This window comes from Lepidochelys kempii, chromosome 17 (genome assembly GCF_965140285.1).
Source record: "Lepidochelys kempii isolate rLepKem1 chromosome 17, rLepKem1.hap1, whole genome shotgun sequence".
NCBI classification, from domain to species: Eukaryota; Metazoa; Chordata; order Testudines; family Cheloniidae; genus Lepidochelys; species Lepidochelys kempii.
The window spans coordinates 25,365,594-25,374,469 of NC_136396.1; positions in this window are offsets into that span (position 1 = coordinate 25,365,594).

Consider the following 8,876-nt stretch of genomic DNA (forward strand, 5'->3'; position numbering starts at 1 on the left):
GAGGTTCAGGTTGGATATTAGGAAAAACTTTTTCACTAGGAGGGTGGTGAAACACTGGAATGCGTTGCCTAGGGAGGTGGTGGAATCTCCTTCCTTAGAAGTTTTTAAGGTCAGGCTTGACAAAGCCCTGGCTGGGATGATTTAATTGGGTATGGGTCCTGCTTTTGAGCAGGGGGTTGGACTAGATGACCTCCTGAGGTCCCTTCCAACCCTGATATTCTATGATTCTATGATTGAATGATTTGAGAGAGCAACAAATCTAAGGGACATTGCACTTCAGAGAGAAGATGACATGTTGCGCAGACTAGCTGTGGAAGTCTTGATTGCTAAGGATCCAGTTTATCACTCAACATGCCTTTCTTGCTGCTTGAGTAAAATTAATCTTAAAGCAAAATCATCTAGTTACACTGGAAAAATAGTCGCTTTATGTAACTGCATTTTATCAGCTGATTGAAGATATAGACTATGATCTTGTGTGGCAAGGTTTTTCTCCTGCCCAAGCTGCTACAAAGCTATAAACACTACTCCCCTCAGATGTAGAAACTGTAAGCTTTTCCAAATTACAGGTAAGATTAGAAAAACCACTATGGTTCTACAATTTCATTCCATACATAGCATGGACAAGGCAAGTCTAACATTGCTTTGTGCAGCAAAACATTAGCTGAGGCTGTCACGGAGTCCCCAGGCAATGTTCTGGAACTGCTTCCTACGAAGCCAGTCAGGACTCTGGTGAAGTCTCCTTTCTGTGAATAGACTGTCATGGTCTCAAGAGTAATGGTCTCAAGTTGCAGTGGGGGAGGTTTAGATTGGATATTAGGAAAAACTTTTTCACTAAGAGGGTGGTGAAACACTGGAATGCGTTACCTAGGGAGGTGGTAGAATCTCCGTCCTTAGAGGTTTTTAAGGTCAGGCTTGACAAAGCCCTGGCTGGGATGATTTAACTGGGAATTGGTCCTGCTTCGAGCAGGGGGTTGGACTAGATGACCTTCAGGGGTCCCTTCCAACCCTGATATTCTATGATTCTATGTCTTCAGGGCAAAAAGCTCACACAGCTTCCACCTTCCTAGGTCTGACCCCAGAGCATTCAGCATCCTCTGCCCCTCCGTGTGCTTCCCACAGCGAGTCCGCCCAGGCAGGGTCCTGGGGAAGCCAGAGGGTCCTGCACCCCAACTTCGCAGTCAGACGTGACTCTCAGCCAGCCAGTAAAACAGAGGTTTATTAGAGGACAGGAACACGGTCTAAAACAGAGCTTGTAGGTACAGAGAACAGGACCCCTCAGCTGGGTCCATTTTGGGGGGCAGTGAGCAAGACAACCACGTCTGCACTTCACTCCACGCCCCCAGTCAGCCCCAAACTGACTCACTCTCCAGCCCCTCCTCCTCTGGGCTTTGTCCCTTTCCCGGGCCAGGAGGTCACCTGATTCCTTTGTTCTCCAACCCTTTAGCTCTCACCTTGCAGGGGGGAAGGGCCCAGACCATCAGTTGCCAGGAATCAGAGTGTTGGCTATTTATGTACACTGGCCCTTTGCAACAATTACACCCTCTTATCCCACCACTGAGAGACTTAAAGAAATGCATGGGGAAACTGAGGCACACCTACAGTATTCAGAGGAAACATTAAGAACAGTCCCACTTTGTCACATCGGCTGTCCAAGTTGCTAGTAAGTAGAAGCAGGAACTTAAGTCATCCACATGTTTTGTGGATGTTCTTCTGGTGCATGAGCCTGATGAACAGCTTTCAAATGAACAAGTGGTTTTGTACAATGCTGCTTCAATCCTTTGGTCTGAAATACCCAAAATGAAAGCCTCAGAATAATATCCAAAGCAGGTGATTGTAGCTTCCAGGGATCTGCTACTTTTGTCCCCCAGTTGGTACCGGAGTTTGTCCTTTGGTCAATAAAGAGGCATATAATTCAGCCAGCAGAGATACCATCTTCCAGAAGACATTCAAAGAAGCTGACATGGCCACGGGCTATACTACAATGCTGATATGTAAGCAAATGTCAGTGCTGTAGGACAGCACCATGCCATTCGGAGCATGGATCAGCAGCTGTGTGCTGTTGTTCAGCAAGTGAAATGAACTCACCCAAATGAACTCGGTACACACCCTGTGCTGTTTTATTGCACATACTGGAAAATTCTGGGGAGGTGCAAGCTTGTTAGAACTTTTTGTTGATTCTGATTATCCCTCCCTTGCCAAACTTAAATTTTGTGGTCTGGGCCATGTCAGCAAATGTTTTGATGCCAGATTTCCTGATTGGGCTGAAGATACTACATGTTCCATCAGAATCAGTGCACCTCTCACAAATCTCTCCATTTATTCTTCACCAACTATAGCTATTTACAGTAAAGACGCTTTGTGACAAAGCTCCGAGCCTGTATTGGTGGGTCCCGCACTTCCAGGCGGATTCAGTGGCCTCAGAAGCTCGCTAAGACCCTCAATATGACCTCTCCCGGTATAGCAGCAAAGGTCACAGCTTATTGAGCTACTTTCATCACAGGCCAGTAAGGGAGGTGGGAAGGTGGAATACCCACAGTCTCTGTTGCTCCTTAGAGCTCAGTAGGCGCAGTTTGGCCTCCCGTCTGGACCCAAATCTGCTTACCCTCTCAAGGGGAGCTCTGTAGAGCATGGGGGGGAAAGGAGGGAACCCGGGCCTGCCCTCTACTCCGGGTTCCAGCCCAGGGACCCTAATGGTAGCAGCTGTTGGCAGTTTTTCCTTCACCACTGACACTGCTTTGATTCCCTGGGCCACTTCCCCATGGTCCCCTTTTTCCAAGCTTCACCCTTACCTCAGGATTCAGCAATGCTTCCTCTCCTCCAGCTCCTTTCACCTGGGCTTCTCTCAAGAAGAACTGGAAAGGAGAGGTTTTAAGCAGTATGAGTGGGACCTTAATTGGTTCTAGCTGTCTCCATTAGCCTAATGGCCTTAACTGATTAAATTGGCGTCAGGTGTCTTGATTGGGCTGGAGTAGCCTTTGTTTGGCTATCCAGGGAACAGGGACCTGCTCATTCTGAGGCTGATATACCTGCCTTCCACTACTCTCTTATATCCTTCTGGTCTGAGTCCATCACAGCTTGTACACCTTATGTTACATGCAGTCCAGTAAACATGCTGGTGAGCACCTCTGGCTGTGATTCAGGATTAAATGGCTTTGTCATATTATTGATGACATGGTTGGTAAGACCCATAACATGCTCTTCATCCCCGTCCAGTGCAGAGGCAAGGAATTTTGTTGATTTTGTGTTCACTACTTCTTGTTAGGCCACTTTCTCTTGTAGCTTTTGCATATTTAGTCAGGACATTTCTTGAGGGTCCATCTTATAAGGGCCGACTTCTTTCTCATCAGTCCTACAGTCATAGACTCATAGAATATCAGGGTTGGAAGAAACCTCAGGAGGTCATCTAGTCCAACCCCCTGCTCAAAGCAGGACCAATCCCCAACTAAATCATCCCAGCCAGGGCATTGTCAAGCCTGACCTTAAAAATATCTAAGGAAGGAGATTCCACCATCTCCCTAGGTAACCCATTCCAGTGCTTCACCACCCTCCTAGTGAAAAAGTTTTTCCTAACATCAAACCTAAACCTCCCGCACTGCAACTTGAGGTCATTACTCCTTGTTCTCTCATCTGGTACCACTGGGAACAGTCTAGATCCATCCTCTTTAGAACTCCCTTCAGGTAGTTGAAAGCAGCTATCAAATTCCCCCTCATTCTTCTCTTCTGCAGACTAAACAATCCCAGTTCCCTCTCCTCGTAAGTCATGTGCTCCAGCCCCCTAATCATTTTTGTTGCCGTCCACTGGACTCTTTCCAGTTTTTCCACATTCGTCTTGTACCATGGGGCCCAAAACTGGACACAGTACTCCAGATGAGGCCTCACCAATGTCGAATAGAGGGGAATGATCACATCCCTCAATCTGCTGGCAATGCCCCTACTAATGCAGCCCAAAATGCCATTGGCCTTCTTGGCAACAAGGATACACTGTTGCCAAGATGAAGAGCATCTTCGCAAGTACGCTGGCTAACCTAGTGAAGAGGGCTTTAAACTAGGTTCATCGGGGGAAGTAGACCAAAGCCCTGAGGTAAGTGGGAACGTGGGATACCGGGAGGAAGCACAAGCAGGAGAGTGGGAGAGGGGAGGGCTCCTGCCTCATACTGAGAAAGAGGAACTATCAGCGAGTTATCTTAAGTGGTATACACAAATGCAAGAAGCCTGGGAAACAAGCAGGGAGAACTGGAAGTCCTGGCACAGTCAAGGAATTATGATGCGACTGGAATAAGAGAGACTTGGTGGGATAATTCACATGACTGGAGTACTGTCATGGATGGATATAAACTGTTCAGGAAGAATAAGCAGGGCAGAAAAGGTAGGGGAGTTGCATTGTATGTAAGAGAGCAATGTGACTGCTCAGAGCTCCGGTATGAAACTGCAGAAAAACCTGAGTGTCTCTGGATTAAGTTTAGAAGTGTGAGCAACAAGGGTGATATCGTGGTGGGAGTCTGCTTTAGACCACCGGACCAGGGGGATGAGGTGGACAGGCTTTCTTCTGGCAACTAACGAAAGTTACTAGATCGCAGGCCCTGGTTCTCATGGGAGACTTTAATTTTCCTGATATCTGCTGGGAGAGCAGTACAGCGGTGCATAGACAATCCAGGAAGTTTCTGGAAAATGTAGGGGACAATTTCCTGGTGCAAGTGCTAGAGGAGCCAACTGGGGGGGAGCTTTTCTTGACCTGCTGCTCACAAACCGGGAAGAATTAGTAGGGGAAGCTAAAGTGGAGGGGAACCTGGGAGGCAGTGACCATGAGATGGTCGAGTTCAGGATCCTGACACAAGGAAGAAAGGAGAGCAGCAGAATACGGACCCTGGACTTCAGAAAAACAGACTTTGACTCCCTCAGGAAACTGATGGGCAGGATCCCCTGAGAGAATAACATGAGGGGGAAAGGAGTCCAGGAGAGCTGGCTGTATTTCAAAGAATCCCTGTTGAGGTTACAGGGACAAACCATCCCGATGTGTCGAAAGAATAGTAAATATGGCAGGCGACCAGCTTGGCTTAACAGTGAAATCCTTGTTGATCTTAAACACAAAAAAGAAGAAGCTTAGAAGAAGTGGAAGATTGGACAAATGACCAGGGAAGAGTATAAAAATATTGCTCAGGCATGTAGGACTGAAATCAGGAAGGCCAAATCACACTTGGAGTTGCAGCTAGCAAGAGATGTTAAGAGTAACATGAAGGGTTTCTTCAGGTGTGTTAGCAACAAGAAGAAAGTCAAGGAAAGTGTGGGCCCCTTACTAAATGTGGGAGGCAACCTAGTGACAGAGGATGTGGAAAAAGCTAATGTACTCAATGCTTTTTTTGCCTCGGTCTTCACGAACAAGGTCAGCTCCCAGAGTACTGCACTGGGCAGCACAGCATGGGGAGGAGGTGACCAGCCCTCTGTGGAGAGTGGTTTGGGACTATTTAGAAAAGCTGGACTAGCACAAGTCTATGGGGCCGGATGCGCTGCATCCGAGAGTGCTAAAGGAGTTGGCGGTTGTGATTGCAGAGCCATTGGCCATTATCTTTGAAAACTCGTGGCGAACGGGAGAAGTCCCGGACAACTGGAAAAAGGCTAATGTAGTGCCCATCTTTAAAAAAGAGAAGGAGGAGGATCCAGGGAACAACAGGCCAGTCAGCCTCACCTCAGTCTCTGTAAAAAATCATGGAGCAGGACCTCAAGGAATCAATTCTGAAGCACTTAGGGGAGAGGAAAGTGATCAGGAACAGTCAGCGTGGATTCACCAAGGGCAAGTCATGCCTGACTAATCTAATTGCCTTCTGTGACGAGATAACTGGCTCTGTGGATGAGGGGAAAGCGGTGGACATGTTATTCCTTGACTTTAGCAAAGCTTTTGATATGGTGTCCCACAGTATTCTTGCCAGCAAGTTAAAGAAGTATGGGCTGGATGAATGGACTATAAGGTGGATAGAAAGCTGGCTAGATTGTCGAGCTCAATGGGTGGTGATCAATGGCTCCATGTCTAGTTGGCAGCCGGTATCAAGTGGAGTGCCCCAAGGGTCGGTCCTGGGGCCGGTTTTGTTCAATATCTTCATTAATGATTTGGAGGATGGCATGGATTGCACCCTCAGCAAGTTTGCAGATGACACTAAACTGGGAGGAGAGGTAGTTACGCTGGAGGGTAAGGATACGATACAGAGGGACCTAGACAAATTAGAGGACTGGGCCAAAAGAAATCTGATGAGATTGAACAAGGACGAGTGCAGAGTCCTGCACTTAGGACAGAAGAATCCCATGCACCGCTACAGACTAGGGACCGAGTGGCTAGGCAGCAGTTCTGCAGAAAAGGACCTAGGGGTTACAGTGGACGAGAAGCTAGATATGAGTCAACAGTGTGCCCTTGTTGCCAAGAAGGCCAGTGGCATTTTGGGATGTATAAGTAGGGGCATTGCCAGCAGATCGAGGGACGTGATTGTTCCCCTCTATTCGACATTGGTGAGGCCTCATCTGGAGTACTGTGTCCAGTGTTGGGCCCCACACTACAAGAAGGATGTGGAAAAATTGGAAAACGTCCAACAAAAATGATTAGGGTACTGGAACACATGAGTTATGAGGAGAGGCTGAGGGAACTGGGATTGTTTAGTCTGCGGAAGAGAAGAATGAGGGGGGATTTGATAGCTGGTTTCAACTACATGAAAGGGGGTTCCAAAGAGGATGGCTCTAGACTGTTCTCAGTGGTAGCAGATGACAGAACAAGGCATAATGGTCTCAAGTTGCAGTAGGGGAGGTTTAGTTTGGATATTAGGAGAAACGTTTTCACTAGGAGGGTGGTGAAACACTGGAATGCGTTACCTAGGGAGGTGGTAGAATCTCCTTCCTTAGAGGTTTTTAAGGTCAGGCTTGACAAAGCCCTGGCTGGGATGATTTAGTTGGGGATTGGTCCTGCTTTGAGCAGGGGGTTGGACTAGATGACCTCCTGAGGTCTCTTCCAACCCTGATATTCTATGACTCATATCCAGCTTTTTGTCCACTGTAACCCCTCTGTCCTTTTCTGTAGTCCCAGTGCTGACCTTTGATGACAGTTTTCTCTGTTGCCATGTTACTCCAAATTCCACTGAAAGATCCAGAAGTTCAGCGCACAGTAAATTCCTAGATTCAGAGACACGGTGTACTTCAGGCAGCTTTAACGTATAAAGAATGTAGATTATTATCCACCTGGCATAGTTGGAACTATTTGGACTAAAAAGTATGGAAAGATGGCATGCTGTATGTGTAGGTGAAGTTTCCAGTCACACACTCGCTCTGTATGAACATTCTTCTTAGCATATGTGCAACATGCCTCAGATGGCACGTGACCAGGACTCATAAATGAATTTGGTCTGCTGGTTGGATCATTAGCTTGCCGGGTACTGACGGGGAGCGCAACATGAATTCTGATCCATGCCCCCCTGCATGGACATTTAAATATCTGCATAACTTGGAGAAAATAATCCCAAAACTTATGTAGGATACTGGGCATACCCCCCATTTGAAATCCCTGCAGTACTAGTAGCATATGCTGAGTTACAGCATCATCAGATTCTTTAAGGACATGTAAGAACTTAACGTCTTCAGACTCAAACACCTTTTGAGTGATAGCTAACGTTTGCCAGACAAATGCTGGAACTACATGAGTACTGCTCACACCATTTAACAAATGACTAGGGGGCTGAACTAAAACCTCTCCAACGCATCATCAAGGATCTACAACCTATCCTAAAAGACGACCCATCACTCTCACAGATCTTGGGAGACAGGCCAGTCCTTGCTTACAGACAGCCCCCCAACCTGAAGCAAATACTCACCAGCAACCACACACCGCACAACAGAACCACTAACCCAGGAACCTATCCTTGCAACAAAGCCCATTGCCAACTATGTCCACATATCTATTCAGGGGACACCATCATAGGGCCTAATCACATCAGCCACACCATCAGAGGCTCGTTCAGTTGTACATCTACCAATGTGATATATGCCATCATGTGCCAGCAGTGCCCCTCTGCTATGTACATTGGTCAAACTGGACAGTCTCTACGTAAAAGAATAAATGGACCCAAATCAGAAGTCAAGAATTATAACATTCAGAAACCAGTTGGAGAACACTTCAATCTCTTTGGTCACTCGATTACAGACCTAAAAGTGGCAATTCTTCAACAAAAAAACTTCAAAAACAGACTCCAATGAGAGACTGCTGAATTGGAATTAATTTGCAAACTGGATACAATTAACTTAGGCTTGAATAAAGACTGGGAGTGGATGGCTCATTACACAAAGTAAAACTATTTCCCCATGTTTATTTCCCCCCCACACCCCACTGTTCCTCAGACGTTCTTGTCAACCGCTGGAAATGGCCCACCTTGATTATCACTACAAAATGTCCCCCCCCCCCCCCCCCCGCCCCGCTCTCCTGCTGGTAATAGCTCACCTCACCTGATCACTCTCGTTACAGTGTGTATGGTAACACCCATTGTTTCATGTTTCATGCTCTCTGTGTATATAAATTTCCCCACTGTATTTTCCACTGAATTCATCCAATGAAGTGAGCTGTAGCTCACGAAAGCTTATGCTCAGATAAATTTGTTAGCCAGAAGTACTTCTTTTCTACTTGTGTCTGTGTCCCTCCTCCATGCTGATGGAACAGTTAGAACAGACAAAGCTGAATTAAGGCACCAGCTGGAAGCTCAAGCTAAAAAGAATCCATGAGCTAAGAGCATGTAACCAAGAACCACAGTGTACATCAGAAATGCCATTGCTATTGTGCAAATTATAGCTGGAGACAAATTCCACACATTTGATGAATTGGTTACTGAGTAGTTGGAGGCAGGTCCTAAAAT